Source organism: Palaemon carinicauda, chromosome 22, assembly GCF_036898095.1.
Source record: "Palaemon carinicauda isolate YSFRI2023 chromosome 22, ASM3689809v2, whole genome shotgun sequence".
Lineage (NCBI taxonomy): Eukaryota > Metazoa > Arthropoda > Malacostraca > Decapoda > Palaemonidae > Palaemon > Palaemon carinicauda.
This window is the reverse complement of record NC_090746.1, coordinates 65,968,056-65,984,930: the sequence shown is the minus strand read 5'-3', so window position 1 is coordinate 65,984,930 and position 16,875 is coordinate 65,968,056. Positions and strand designations below refer to the sequence as shown.

The window sequence follows — 16,875 nt, the reverse complement described above, 5'->3', positions numbered from 1 at the left end:
TGTCTCCTACTATCCCTTTATAGCTTACTGTCCTAAGCTACTTTGTTAAAAAAAATGACTTTTACATATTGATTATCAGTGACATAATGAATTATATACTCATTTTGTTCTCCTTTCTTTACAGGAGGAACACCAGATGACTTGTGCTGCAGTCTTCTACAAGATCAAGAGTAAGGGTTTTTACAGTCATAATACTTTCAGGTATCATGCCCCCTACAATATTATTTCGGAATCACTACATTATTGGAACCTGCAGGTTTGTAATGTATGTCGGACCTTAATGTCTGAAGGTTTCGAGAATCCCAAGTCTCCAGAGACTAGGGATACAGCTCGCGACAAATTACGCAACTGGGTGAGAGGTTTCCAGAAAATCTCTCCGGGACCTTACCTACCTAATGATAGGATGCGTAAGCTTCTATATTCGAAGGCAAGTAAGGAAATAGTGGTGCCCCAGGCACCAATTACATCTCCCGAGGGCCAGATAGCCTTTGGGAAGGACGGCAGGAAGTGCCCAGGGGAAGAAGGGAAAAATGTCGTGTCAGAATTGTTTCCGCCTATGCCGGCTCTAGAGCCATTGACATCGACATCCTTATCTTCTACCCCTCTATTAGAGGGAACGGACCAATTATGGGCCCAAGTGATTAATATATTAGAGAGCTTTTGCAAACAACACGAAAAGCAAGAAGTAAAATGCAAGATAGAGCCTAGTAAAGCTCCACTTGTTGCTTCCCAAGGGTCATACAAACGACCCATGGATCAAGACCTCCCGACATGCTCCAAAATCAATCCCTGGAGGTTTGCGGAGCTGATGCCGATTTTAAATGGCAAACTCTACATCTCGGAGAAGGTGGGTGCGGTTCCTTTGGACAAAATCCAATTTTGGCCAAGCTTTGACGCTTTTCCTAATTGTTTTGTTCGACTGAAGGATGAATCAAAGTCAAGGAAAGGAATGAAATCGAAGGCAGTCACGATTCTTGACCATGATAAGGCACAGGCTATCCTATCAAGTAGCCCGGAAAAGGCGGGTTACTCGGTGTCGAAGGTATCTACACTGGGTAACAGGCACCCTTCCTCCTGCTTCAATTTCATTCCCCTTTATGGAGAAAGCATTTAAATCAGTTGCCAAGGCAGTGGAGGCAGGTAGGCCATGCCCTGCACTCGAGGAGTGCAAGCCTCTGTCACCAGCCTTTCCCAGACAGGAGAAGGACTGGAAGGAAGTCCATTCAACTTTTTCAGCAGGAAGATTAGATGCGGATGTCGCCAGTAGACAGTTTAACGAAGTTCTCCCTAAACTATGAGAGTTTCTCTTGTATAATGAACAAGAGACAAAGGAGAGATTGGTAGCCTCCCTATCTCTACAAAACTACATAGTTTTGTTCTTCCCATCAAAGTACCCCAGACATGCTCATGGTCTTAGCCAAAATACATATGGCTACCTTAGTGAAAGACCTTTACGCCTTTATGAAGGCTAGGAGAGCATGTAGGGAATTTGTGTTCGTGGCCGCAACACTGAAACATGAGACAAGGAAGCTGATATCTTCCAACATCTGGGGTAAAGACCTCTTCCCAGATGAGGTAGTTAGGGAAGTAATTAAGAATGCCACCACGGAGAACTAAGGCTTCTCCAAAAGTGGGGCATCCTTTCAAAGAGAAAGTCTTCCATGGTTGTGGGTCCCCAACCTAAAAGGAAGAGGGGAAAGTCTGGAAATATACTTCGGGCTGTTCAACAACATCCCATGGCTGCAACGACCGCGATGCCACAGGCAGGTGGTAAAAAATTTAATCCTACTGATCATTTGAAGCATAGAGATGCTTCTAGTAGGAGGGAGGTTCCTTCAGGATCGTTGGACCTTCGATCCTTGGGTCCAAGGCCTAATCAAGATGGGACTACAATGGGAAGTAGAAATGTCTCCACCATCATTTCCTTAACTCCTCTTACAATCCAAAACCCTCCTTGAGGAGTATACCTAAGAGCTCTAGAGCATATAGGTGGTAAGGAAACAATAGTCCATCGTATTCCAGGGAAGGCTGTTTGGTGTTCACGAGAAGGACTCAAGAAATCTCGGTGTCATTCTGGACTTGTAGCCACTCAACAAATTCAAATAAAACAGCGAGTTCAGAATGTTAATCCATCTGAACATTTGGACCCTGTGTCAAAAAGGGGTGTTTGTAGTCTTGTCAGACCTGAAAAATGTCCCTTGGCAACTTCCAGCTAATCACCCCATCCCCTCCTATCTAGGATTCAAGTCACAGAAGGTAACGTATATCCTAGGAAAGTTATGTGTCGGACTAATCACAGTCCTAAATGTCTTCATAGGATTGGCAGACTTAGTCATGCAATAAGCAAGTCTAGAAATGATTCAGGCAACAATGTACCTGGACGAGAAGTTGGGGTGGGCAGCACCCGAAGTGGCTGGTCTATGAACATCCAAGGACATGAACCGGTTCCTGGAACATCGCGGATGCAAGACAAGCCTCAAGAAGTCTCAATTCCCTCCAGCTCAAAGGTTTCAATGGCTGTAAAATCATTGAAGTCTGTAGTCACACCAACACTAATTTTCCATAGGAATATAAAAGGAGATTGTAAGGTCGGTCAAGAGACTTGGGTAATCAGTCAGATTCCCAAGACGTTAACAAGGAGGAGTCCTGAGCTCTCTCCAGTTCACAATAGTGACAGACCCAGGGTTAAGAGCACAGCTGAAAGATGCGTCAAGAGTCTGGAGAAGATACGCATCAAACGCTTGAATAGATCTAAAAAGACCAATATAGGTCCTTCTTTAATCGCTTCTCTAACAAAGGTTAAAGTCCGAAAGCCCCAAGACCATGTTGGTCCTGTCATGAGTGGGGAAGCTCTCTCCACGCAGATAACTTCCTTCGACTGATCTGGGACACCGAAGCGATAATGAGACGTTGCAATCGACAATGCTAGAAAATGTCTCATGCAGTATAGGTGACGTTAACCATCCCTTACATAAAGGGATGGTACCTATCAGTAGTTCATACAACCGATCCACAATGTGACAGTGGATGCTCTATTTCGGCTCAAGCCGATAGAGTTGGAATGGTCCACGGACGCAGACCTATTCCCTCCTAGATGGGATCAAGTCGCAGAACTGCAAATCGACCTCTTCATCACGAGCGTTTTCAAGAAACTACCTCAAGATGTAGCCCCATACGAGAACCCTCTAGTGGAATTAACAGACATCATGTCTCTGGTATAGAAGGGATGGACTCAGATATCCTGATTCATCCCATCCAATCGCCTGCTGAAGGTCCTCAACATGCTGAGATCCTTCCAAGGGGGAGTAGCTCTATTGGCTCCCAAGTAGCCCAAGAGCAATCTGTCCTCTTTAGTGAAGGAACTTAAGCTGAGGCTGGCCCTAGTTCTGAACCCAGGACTATATCAGAGGGTTCAGAAGCTGATTGCCTTTGATTTATCACGGAGAACCCGAACCCTTCATTTCATGATTTCCTTGCCCTAGCGGTTAGGAAAAGATTTGGGATCTCAGAAGGCAATATAGAATTTTTAGAAGAATATAAAACTAGGTCAATGAGAAGACAATATAAGTCTTCTTGGAAAAAGTGGGTTGCTTTTGTTAAAGCAAAAGGACCGAAAGAAATTTTGACGCACTTCTGTCTGTCCTTCTTTGTTCACCTTCATAATCAAGGCCTGGCGGCCAACACAATAACTACGTGCAAATCGGCCTTGACTAGACCTCTTCTATATACCTTTCAAGTAGATCTATCGAATGAAATCTTTAATGAGATTCCGAAGGCATGTGCAAGGCTTAGGCCTGCACCACCACCAAAGCCCATTTCATGGTCTTTGGATAAGGTCCTACATTATGCCTCATCTATGAACAATGAAGATTGTTCCCTTAAGGATCTAACTCAAAAAGTTATTTTTCTGTTTGCTATAGCCTCAGGGGCTAGAGTTAGTGAAATAGTGGCCCTATCTAGAGACGAGGGCCACATTCAGTTCACAGAAGCAGGAGAACTGAACCTCTTTCCTGATCCAACCTTTCTCGCTAAGAACGAGCTACCCACTAAGAGGTGGGGTCCCTGGAGAATCTGCCCTCTGAAGGAAGATGTCTCTCTATGTTCTGTAGAGTGTCTAAAGGTCTATCTTCGTAGAACTTCAGACTTCAGGGGAGGACAGCTCTTTAAAGGAGAAACCTCTGGATCAAACTTATCCCTAAAACAACTGAGGGCAAAGCTCACCTACTTTATTCGTAGAGCAGATCCTGACAGTACTCCCGCAGGTCATGATCCGAGAAAAATTGCTTCATCACTGAACTTCTTTCAGTATATGGACTTTGAGTGTCTTCGTTCATTCACCGGATGGAAATCATCCAGAGTGTTTTACAAACACTATGTGAAACAGGTCCATGAATTAAAGCACTATGTAGTGGTAGCAGGTAGTGTATTAAAACCTGCCCACTAATTACTGTCGTAGACAGTTAATTTATTGGGACCTCGAACGTCCTCGCTCATATTCTGGATGGGAATCATCATCCAGTGTGTTCTACAAACACTATTCTAAGCAGGTCCATGGACTCGAGCATTATGTGGTGGTGACGGGTAGAATTGTTAAACCTGCCGTCTAAGTCTGCGATGAACAGCTAATTGACTGGGACTGTCAATTAAAGGGAGAAGGGGTCATCACTTTAGGTGTGACCTCCTTTTTATGAGTGTTACCATGGTGACACTATCTCTGTTCAAGATCCCAGGTGTGGAATTATACAGATAGCACTAGTGCCGCGTGTACGTAGTACACAGTGTTGATAGAATGTAACCGGTACAGAATTTTCGAAGAGAAGTTTTATTATAAAAATTTTCTTCAATCTGAGAGTGGCACTCATCATTTCTTTCCCTTTCATGAAAGAAATATAATTTCTGTATACGTCACGTGTATAATTCTGTTATCATGCTACATTCGTTTTACTGGTTAATTCATTTAGTCATTTATTAGGAATAAATGTCTATTAGAATGTATTGCATCCTAATTCGCCCGACAATTGCATGTGTAAAATGCCAGAGTTCTGTGACTTACTAAAGTAAGTATTCTTCATATAGTTGTATGCTCACAAACAATTGATATAAGAGACACTGATATTGATTCGGCAATATATACAAACTATGAGACTATTTGTATATTCAGTGTATACTTATGTTTGTTCATACAACATATGCTAACCTTAAGGCACCTTTTCTACTGTCTAGAAAGACACTTCCTTGTAGGAGGCAGGAAGCACTAACATTGCTTATGATTAGTGATGATGACGGATAATGGTAACGTCATTTGTCTCAATTGGTCCAAATGACCATAGAAATGTTGTTCCAAGGTTAAGGCACTGATGAAAATCCAGAGATACATTAATGCTCTGGTACGCTTCCATCAGGACGACATGGCTTGAGCCCAAAAAACGGATTTTGAGCGAAGCAAAAAATCTATTTTCGGGTGAGATGACCATGTCGTCCTGATGGACCCACCCTTCTTTTCTAAAAAGAAAAGACCTTCACAGTATCCCTCTCGAAGTACTGTATCTGTAGCACCATGCTCAATGCTACAAGGAATGTTCGCCATTTTGGATATGGCGCTGTTGTGGTACTCAATAGTATGAGAACTAGGGTAACCTTGATACGGCTCCCCTTCTATTTTGCCACATCCCCCTCGAAGTGTTAACGCTATTAGAGGTGCAGATTGCTATGTGACGTGTCAAGAATATGTTCTCTGATATTATGCGATATCCTTGAGAGAAATTCAAGGATATTCGCGCCAGGAGTTAAAACTCTGGATACCTAAAGGTAAAATGCTCTGGGAATATCACTGTAGTACATATATCCCTTAGGAAGCTACTTATAGGAACTGCCATCAGGACGACATGGCCATCTCCCCCAAAAATAGATTTTTCGCTTCGCTGAAAAAACGTTTTTGGGTCGTCCGTTTTCTATGTTTCTCCGATTAACAAAAACAAATACTGTAATTGTTGTTTCTTACTAGAGATCTTTCAATCGTCGTTCCAATAAACTGTGCCTTTTTTTTTACACGTTTGGTCGCAGTTTTGAGTTTTATACAATATTAACTAAACATCATAGGTTGCTTTCAACTAGCTTTATATTTTCAAAAAAAAAAAAAAATATTAGATTTGTTCCTTGAAAGCAATGCATTTGTAGAAATTATTATAACTTGGATAGACATCGTTTTCAGGGAATCAGTCAATGAAAACCTCATATGTTGATATAATTCTCTATCTCATTGTGAGAAGAAAGTAAAAACTACTTTATGTATAAAAAAAATAGACTAGTTGGTATAGGCAAAGTTATGATCAAGTGGTTTCCTGTGCTTTAATGGTATGAAAACTAGTTCAGTGTAAGGAAAGAAGGTCTATTGTAAGTCGATTATTCATGAAAAGTTAGTTTACATTGTATTGAAAAAATCCTTCATTTAGGATGATAAGAAAAAGTGTCTATTGTAGCTATTATTATTCATGAAAAGTTAGTGGTCATTGTATTGAAAAAATTGTTTAATTCAGGATAGTGATTAGTAAAGGGATATATTGCAGGTTGATTATTCAAGAAAAGTTGATGTTCATTGTATCTTGAAATTCTTTCATTTAGGATGAAGATAAGTAAAAGGGTCTATTGTAGGTTGACTATTCATAAAAAGTTAGTGTTTATTGTTTTATAAATTCCTTCATTGTAAAAGGGTCTATTGTAGGTTGACTATTCATAAAAAAGTTAGTGTTCATTGTTTTATAAATTCCTTTATTTAGGATAATGTTAAGTAAAAGGGTCTATTGTTGGTTGATTATTCATAAAAAGTTAGTGTTCATTGTTTTATAAATTCCTTTATTTAGGATGATGTTAAGTTAAAGGGTCTATTGTTGGTTGATTATTCATAAAAAGTTAGTGTTCATTGTTTTATAAATTCCTTTATTTAGGATAATGTTCAGAAAATGGGTCTATTGTAGCTTTATTATTCATAAAAAGTTAGTGTTCATTGTTTTATAAATTCCTTTATTTAGGATAATGTTCAGAAAATGGGTCTATTGTAGCTTTATTATTCATAAAAAGTTAGTGTTCATTGTTTTATAAATTCCTTTATTTAGGATGATGTTAAGTAAAAGGGTCTATTGTTGGTTGATTATTCATAAAAAGTTAGTGTTTATTGTTTTATAAATTCCTTCATTTAGGATGATAAGTAAAAGGGTCTATAGTTGGTTGATTATTCATAAAAAGTTAGTGTTCATTGTTTTATAAATTCCTTTATTTGGGATAATGTTCAGAAAATGGGTCTATTGTAGCTTTATTATTCATGAAAAGTTGTGTTTATCATCCTAAATGAAGGAACCTTTAAAATGTTGATTATTCGTAAAAGTAAGACACTTTTATTTATCATTAACACAGTTTTTCAATACAATGAACACCAACTTTCCATGAATAATAAAATTACAATAGACCCTTTTTTAACATCATCCTAAATGAAAAGGAACTTTTATTTTAAAAGTGCGTATTGTTTATCCATGAAAAGTTGCATTTAAAATTTCTTCATTTAGCATGATGATAAGGGTCTAATGGACTTTTAGGTCTCTACTCTTACATCATCTCTCGGGCGACCATAAGCCAGCAGGGACTACTATCACTAGCCCCCTCTAACCTCCTTTGGCATGCGTATTTAATAAATATAAACCATGAAAAAAAAATCTGAGACGATTGGTGTTATGCAAATTTATTATGGCTAGAGTATTGAGGCTGAAATTTGGTCTTGATTACTCTTGCGACAAAATTCAAATGTTATTTTTGCTTAAAAAATTTGGTGGTGGCAATGGTTTTAACTAGTATTTTTTTTACAGGCAAGTGCACAGCAGTTGTTCAAAGGTCCCGATGTTTAGTCCAGCCAATATGTGTATACTTGCGGAAATTAATAAAAGAAGGTTATATATATATTTTTGTTTTATTTCTGAAAAAAAAAAACTACACAACTGTTTTGAAGTTTCAACTTTGTTGAAAGAAAATTAGACAAAATAACGAACACAAAATGAAATAGTAATAACCTATTAGGCCAAAAATATTAAAAAAAAATAAATAAAATTCAAAGTTGGGGAGTTTCTAAACTCATGGGAATTTAGTCTGCATTACAAAACAGTAACATAATCCACTTCCTCCTCTTTTACGGTTCAGTTATGGTTGCATCTGTTCTATGAAATTAGTAGACGCAAGGAGGATAGACATCAATGTCACCATTTCAAGACGACACCAATGCAAATGGCGTATTCTTGACTGGCGACTACTACTGCCCTCCTCACATCTTCCAATTACATAGAGAAGATAGCAACCATATGTGACGATGTACGGTGACTGTCAGACGCAGGACTGACCGTTGGTTGAATTTCGGAAGACTTCTATATCACCCATATTGTCTGGCAAGTTTGGTCTAGTTGAATACATCAAAGTCCTGATTCCATCTCGGAATCTGAAATATGAGATATAGGTTAAATATAGTGTTAGGCACTATGGTTTAACTATCTTAAATTATGGTAAATGAAGATGGGTGTATTAGAAAAAACAGTTTTAAAGTTTTGATAAGTCAAAACAGTTGAAAGAATCAAAGCTAGGAAATCACAATACTGGGTGTGTTCATATCAAGGTTTCAAACAAGTTTACAAAAGTGCATAACCTCATAACTTTTCTGAAGACTTAACTATAGTGGTATTATTACAATCGGTAAAAATCTTGATTAAAACACCCTTGTATTCTCTTTCTCATCCATACAGACCTCTGAATACCTAACAGATTTCTTCCCAACAAGTTAAAAAGTTTTTATCAACATTCAATTCTTTATACCTTAAAAAATGTATTGTTAACAAGTTTTACATCTCTAACGGCCGTTAATAAATGAGAAAGTACGCTTACCATGCTTCATTCTCCCAAAGTTACGATATCATAAATCTATAGATAATCGTAGCAATATTAGTCCTCTTAGACATATCATACAGTACCTGTTATCGCTTAGTAATGTATCAGCACAACGTAGTGCACATCTTCCATTGATTACCCACAGACAAGTTACAGTATAATGAATCTGTAAGTCTTAAAAGCCTAAATATTCTAATTAGTTATAGAATTAAAGGAATCGTAGTAAATGCTAACGGCCCAAGTAATAATAAGAGATATCATTGACTAATTCTAATAAATTTTAGTAAATGCTATTGGCTATTTTAATGAATAGGCCTAGAAGTAATTACTGTTGGTTATTTCTAATTTACTTCTATCTGCTAGTTTAATAGATTACGTTATTTAAAGAAATGCCCCAAAACCTTGAAGCTTATATGAATTTACTGCGAGACCTATACTTTTAATTCAGTAGACTTGGGAATTTCCAGTTACCCTTCTAATCCATTGAAACATTGGTTTTTTTATAGTTTCCAAATATGTAATACTCAAAGTTGCAATGCCTAAGTACCATGTTTAACAGCCATTCTTCTTTAAAAGCTCACTACTTGATAAAGTAATGTGGCTACCTTTGTACAATTGAATAGTCAAATTTATGATATATCTACCTCTGGTCACTTCTTTCACAATTAAACTTTACATCCCATTACAAAACCCTCTGAACCATTGATAGTAGGAAATCAGAGCATTATGTTCTGTGTAATTATCCAGGTGGATTTATTAAGTAAATAATATGGTTTACAAAATTCTACATAAATTCAAATACAATATATAACCCTAAACTAGAGCAAAAGTTGAAAATATATTGAAATTTTCCTATTGTAAATTATTTCCTTGTACTTCTAAAGTACAGTCAACAGTGGAAAATCTTTTGAACGCAAAGATTCAATTTATAAGACCACAAACATCACAACCATTCATAAATTGACACAATGTAGCTCTTTGGCACTATGGTACTTGATATGACGACAGCTACTTTTAAAGGTATATTTAAGCTTCGATTTGCTGTTCGAAATTTGGGAAAGCAATTACACCATAAATACGGATACTGTACATTAATCTCCAGGTTACCAGCTCAATCAAAACCTTGTATTTGACATAACTGAAAAGTAAGTTCTCGCTTTTTTTGGAAAAACTATTGACCAGAGACAAGAAACTTGAATCTACAAAGTTATTAAAAGAATCTTTCGAAGGCGGTGATGATCAAATCTGACGTAAAATTGTAGAAGTGGGTTAAAGGAAGGGAGTGATAGGAATTATGCCTAAAAGCGTTAAAAGTATGCTTGGTTATTGGGAATTCTACTGTGATCACAGACTGTAGGGTCCAAAAAATATGCCATCGTTAATATCAATTTTATCAATGTCAATATATATATATATATATATATATATATATATATATATATATATGTGTGTATATATATGTATATATATATGTATGTGTGTGTGTGTATTGACAAAAGGAAACTAAAATAGCCTGTAAAAATTCTTAATTATACAGATGGCATTTTCATTCCTCATTCCAACGATATATCTGAAGTTAACATCGGTTCATTAGTACCAAACAAGAAAAATTTTGAATCTCGACAAGTATAATTTTGAGATAACACATTCAAGGTGACTGTCCTAATTGCTAACTACGCAGTTTGCGGGCACTATCGCGTTATAAATAGAGGCAAAGCTTCTAAGTTTATTCTCCTTATTGTAATTAAGCTTAATTCACCTGTACTATGAATAAATTAATAATGAAATTCCCAATCTTTACTTTTATCTCATTTTACCTTGAAATCAGTTAGGAAAACACATTGCTATAATCAGTTTTGGCAACCTATTTTAGTCAGTTTGGGCTTTTTTTAAATCTTTTAAACCCATTGCCCTACTTATAAATGCAACCAGATCCAGGCTAGGATTTTGCAACGTACCCATAATTATGTCTAGTTTTATTAACTGTCCTAGTTTTGGGCATGAAAAATGTTTAGTAGTATATTCATCTTTGCAAAGGTCACACAAAATATCTGCATATTTTCCCCTAAAATTTGCTTTTAAATTGGGCATATTTAATCTTTTCTCCTATTACAAGGGTTGTGTTTGCAGATTCATATCTGATATAAGGTTGTGGGTCATTTCATAATATAAATCTTCCTTTTTTCATCACTTTCTTCTTTTCTTCAATGGTTTCTTCTATTCTTTACATAATTCTTTTCTTGATTTATTTTTTCTGGGTCCCTTTTCCCCAAATTATTTTTTCAACTTCCATCCCATATTTACAACAGATTTCTTCTATGCTGCTACTCCAGCACTTTCCATAATGGTTCTTCGACTGATACTCAATGATCTCTTGCTAGTCTTTTTTTTATCCGAGTTTATGATGTTATGAAAGAACATTAATCAGGAGTTACGAATTAATACCTCTACTGGGGCAAAGTTTTACTTTGGTAAGAGCCTCCCCATAATCTCTGATGTTTTCTATAGTTTTATCTTATCTTTGGCGTTTGTTTCTTTCCTCTTTATCCATTACTGATAAATTCCGAATATCCGTACTTGTCCCAAACGATGTTAGAAAATTACTTTTCTCATAACCGAATCTGTGCTTCAATGAGGTTCCTTTGGCCGTAAAAATTACCCGATCCAAACAAAAAACAATTAACTATTTCCTTTCCTCAATGAGGTATTTTCCCAGTTGTAGCCCTTAGGCTTATAGCCTCCTGCTATTCCAACAGGGATTGTAGCTTAGCTAGTAATAATAATCACAACCAAAGCCTACAATATGATTGGATTCATTCGTATTTTGTCCGTCCAGGTAAGCATCTCTTAAGCTCAACATTTGACGCCATTGAATATGTGATTTTCGTAATAAAACTACAAGTTCAAGAATTGATGCAACAAAGTTTTTGACATACTATCATTATCTGATACATGGTTATATAACTCCGACAAGGCTAAGATTACCGAAATGACCCTCCCACGCGTTTCCTTTCATATTCCAAAAGAGCATGTTGGGCGGGGGAGTCGGGCTCTTCATTTACAAGGGAAAAAAAATATTAAATATATGGAAATGTTTTCTAAATGCTCAGATAATGCGGATTTGAAAAACTAGCAATATGCGGTGTGGCATAAACTGAAAGCCTTGGAATGTACACGATAAAATGAATTACGAAAGGTACCTTCAGCATAGGACCAGAAAAGCAGCCCTTAAAATAAAGTATATGGGATCGCAGGTTTTTTTTTTTTTTTTTTTTTTTATATGAGAGTGTGATGGTTCTCCTAAAGTTTCCTTCTATTTTCAATTATATAAAAAGTATTGGAAGTTGCTTGTCAAGACCTAAGGCACTTTAATTTTCTCCAATCTATGTCGTTCCTGTCGTCCGCGGGTGTGGACGTGTGTTAATGCTCTGTATCGAAACTGGCTTAAAACGGGAATCATTGTGTATTTCGTTGTTTATACTATGAAAAAACTTTTTGTGTGTTTACTAGTGTTGATATTAGTGAAATAGTGTGTTAAAAGTCAGTGCTTTCCTTTGTGAGGTCTGTAGCGAAAGGCCTGACCCAGCATTTTTGTGTTGGGGAGGGGCTACTTGAAAAGTCATTGATAAATGATTCAATATGCCCCTCCTTAGAAAACGAAAAGAAAAACTTAATCCCGTGAATGATCTCGATCTATTTGTGACCGAAATTGACACGGTACTCCAAGGGAAAGGGGGAAATAAAATGGCAGCAACTAACATGCAAGTGAACGCCGCTGATGAAGAATGTGATGGCGGAGGCAATCATGGCATGTGTGGGCACTGTGAGTCCTATGTCGAAGATGGGATACAATGCGATGAATGCCGAAGATGGTACAATACCATGATGAAGAAGCTTGCTCTAATTTAAGAGATGGTACAAATGTTATTTTACAAAGTAGGAACATCATTTATAAATGTCCAAGATGTGTTGAGACTGCAAATCCCAGTGGTTCATGAGTCAGGCAATCATGGGAAAACATGACGAAGCTAAGCATCAACATAGAAGAGATGAAGGTAAATGTACAACAGATGTCTGGTTTTATGGATATGATAACTGCTCAATACACTAATATGTGTCAAGAAATTGTTGAGCTGAAAGAGAAACTTATGGAATACGAACAAGAGAATGTGACCAAGACCACATATGCAAGTAGGTTTGGGAAAAAAAAAAAAAAAAAAAAAAAAAACCACCCACCCACTTTGGTCATAAAATCTACGGAGGATAATACGAAGGCTTCAGAGATCAAGAAAACAATCAAGAAGATAACCACGAATGTCGAACAGGTCAAAACCTCTAAACAAGGCCACTTGGTAGTTAATTTTGCGGATAAAGTTGGGTTAGAAAAGGCTAAAAATGACTTAGAAGAGGTCAAGAATGACATTAAGGTAGAAGTAGATAAAAAGGATCTACTTAAACTGAAGATCACGGACTGCAAAATTGATGAAAATTAAGATGATATAATTGCCAGTATAATGGAGAAGAATGAATGGTTGAATGATATATGTGAAAAAGAAGACTTTAAAATGATCAGGAAGTTTAAATAAAGACAAAGCGGTAAATCACATGTCATTATAATGTGTAGTCCAACTATCAAGAAAGTTTTCCGTAAAAGGGACGATAGAGTATATACCACGCTTGGAGGATGCTGCAAAATTTATGATTCCTACAATGTATTTCAATGTTATAAATGCCAGGAATTTGGTCATACTGCCGATAGTTGTAGCAAGACCCAGGTATGTGCCAAGTGTAGCCAAGAACACCGAACCACGGATTGTAGTGTAAATACGTTAAAATGTCATAAATGCACAATAAGGAATTACAATGATACGAATCCTAAGACATGTGATGAAAACTGTTAAGTATACAAGGAGGAGCTTACCAGGATAAAAAATAGAACCGATCATGGAGTCTACCCCATTGGTTAAGTGTGGTCTGATAAATATTCAATCGGTGGGGAATAAAACCATAAAGATTAGAAATCTTATTAATGAAATGGAATTAGATTTATGCTTATTAACGGAAACTTGGTTGCAGGGAAATATTAGTGATAACTCAAAGATTCAGGAGATGACGCCATGTATTCACGATTTCTACCACGTACCAAGAAAGGATAAAACTGGAGGAGGAGTGGGTGTCTTCGTGTCGAAAACCTTCTCTATGGTTTCTATCATGAATGAAATAGTATTTGAAACGTTTGAATATATCTATTTAAAACTGACAAGAAACAGTAAGATGTTGAATATAATATTATATAGACCACCAGGGAGTAATATGAGGAAATTCATTGAAGAATTTAGTATTCTTGTGGGTGTGGTGGACGATATTAAAAATACATTAATTGGTGAAGACTTTAATTGTTGGGTAGATGATGAAAATGATAAGGCTAAAGAACTCAAGGAGTATTTGAGAGGTTTAATTTAATAATCAGTGTTTTGGTATCAACGTCAGTAGGTGGTCATACACTCGAGACTTGGTCATATGTGGGAAAGATTCTGACCTAATAAGAAACCTTGAAGTGGAAACAGACTGAGATCTCAAAAACACAAACTCATCACTTTTGATGTTAATATAAATTGCATCAGGGTATTAAAAAAATGGATCACATATAGGGAACGGGAAAATTTTGATGCTGAGAATTTGATTGAAGCTAGTGTAGCGCAAATGTCTTGTGAGAACACACAATGTGAACATATGGTAGTTAGAGAATGTGTTGGGTGTTATACCAAGAAATATAATGACAATTTTGGAAAAATATATGATACCATGTGTCCCATAAAGAGCAAACAAATAGTTGTACGCGAAAATGTTAGATGGTATAAAAGTGAGCTACTAAAGGCAAAAACACATAGACGTAAGATGGAAGGTAGATGGAAAAGAGCCAAATCCTCACAAGCCAGAAATCTATATAATAAGGCCAGAAATGACTATTACATCCTGTTAGAAAAAACAAAAAGAAAATTCTACAACGGCGAAAGTAAAAAAACTAATAACATGAGGGACTTTCACAAAAACCTGGATGATTTGATGGGATTAAAGAAAATAAATGTCTTGCCTGATAATGTTTGTGCTGAGAAATTTGCTATATTCTTCAATGAAAAAATTGATAGAATTTACAGAGGTTTCCCCCAAAATCACTTGGAAGGGCAGTCAGTTATGCCAGTGAAGGAGGGTAAGAAGTTCATAAAATTTAAGGAAATAAATATGTGCGACTTGTTAAAGGTTATGAGAGAGATGGAGAATACATATTGTGGAAACAACCCTTTCCCAAACAGTTCAATAAGTGAAGCTCCAAACAAGCAAGTTGTATATAATATTTACCTGAACATAATTAACCTAACTATATCACAATCCTGTTTTCCTAGCTGTGAAAAAATGCGTTGATCAAACCAATATACAAAGGAAAAGGTGATGTAAACGAACTAAATTCATATAGGCCCATTTCAAATTTATCCTACATGTCGAAGCTTATTGAAAAAATCATAAGTAAGCAATTATGGGCGCATATTGATGAGTTAGAGGTATTCCCGGAAAATCAATCGGCCTACAGAGCTAATCACTCTACAGAAACTACTTATGCTCAATGATGAATGATATGATAGGTCTTCTTGATGAGGGAAAGTGTGGAATTTTGATTATGTTAGAACTTGGTGCTGCTTTCGATACTGTTGTGCACGAATACTTACTTGACGACTTCAAGTCTATTGGAGTGACTGAGGAAGCACTTAATGAATAGGAAGACTATTGTAGAAGTTTCTGGAAACCGATCCAGTGAGAGAATTCTTATGAAAGGTGTACCACGGGGTAGTGTTCTGGGCTCTATCTTGTTCATCATATATACTATCGAGCTATCACACATCTTGCAAAAACAAAAAGTGGGCTTTAAACTATACGCAGATGATACTCAGTTCTACCTTTCAATTTCAACAACACAAGATACAAAGAAGAAAATTGATGAGATAATGACAAATAAAAACATGGATGCAGAGGAAAAAGATTAAATTAAATAATAAAACAGAATGTAAGTTTTTTGCCACAAAGGTGGGTTTGAAGAATTACCAGTTATTTCAAAGTATAAAAATTGGTGACGCTGATGTTGGGATTGTGCCTGTTGTGAAAAATTTTGATGTACTGATATTGTAATTTGTCAATGAAATACCAAATAGTGAACACAGTAAAAGTGATTAACTATCACCTGAGAAACAATATTTATCAGAAAATATTTAACAGAGGGCAGTACAAACATTTTAGTGATGAGTCACGTAATATCAAGGCTTGATTATTGCAATTCTCTGTACTATAAATTGCCCAATACACTACTAAGAAAGCTTCAAAATGTGCAAAACCGGGCGGCTAGACTGATAAAAGGCATTAAACTACGGGAGAGAATAACTCCTGCATTGATCGATCTACATTGGTTAACAGTTAAGGCTAGAATTGAATTTAAGATTTGCTTGTTGACTCACAAAGCACTTACAAGTGATAAGCCTAAATATCTTCGTGATTGCTTGGTCTCGTACCCTCAAGCTACCAGCGCTGCTGTAAGAGTTAGAGATGCTGATGACCCACAGACTATTCGAAATTAGTGTGAATCATGCAATAGGAGGAAGAATGTTTAGTTATGCTGCACCGAGACTCTTCAACGACCTTCCACTTGGCGTCAAGAATAGCAAAAATGTGGCAGCTTTCAAGAAAAACCTGAAGACTTATCTTTTTAGAAAGTGTTATAATAGTGACCTGAAAACTATTAAGTCTGAATACAAATGCTAGCGAAATAACTGATAAGATACAGAGCAAAATATTAACTGGAAAGAAATTATTTTTCACACACTAAGGCCCACCTGAACAGACTTTTAGTGTCTGATGGAGGGCGAGAAAAAAACCCGTAAAAGTAAAGTAAGTAAGTAAGCAATACAG

At 36.6% G+C, this 16,875-nt stretch overlaps 1 long non-coding RNA gene across 5 annotated transcripts in view; it reads left to right on the top strand.

Moving 5' to 3' along the window:
* Positions 1–7,945, top strand: part of LOC137616498 (uncharacterized) — a 74,408-nt gene extending 66,463 nt beyond the window's left edge. For all 5 annotated transcript variants that reach the window (XR_011039439.1, XR_011039441.1, XR_011039442.1 and 2 more), the window contains exon 3: positions 7,857–7,945. This is a non-coding gene — a long non-coding RNA (uncharacterized lncRNA). The remainder of the gene's footprint in view (positions 1–7,856) is intronic.
* Positions 7,946–16,875: the final 8,930 nt, after the last annotated feature.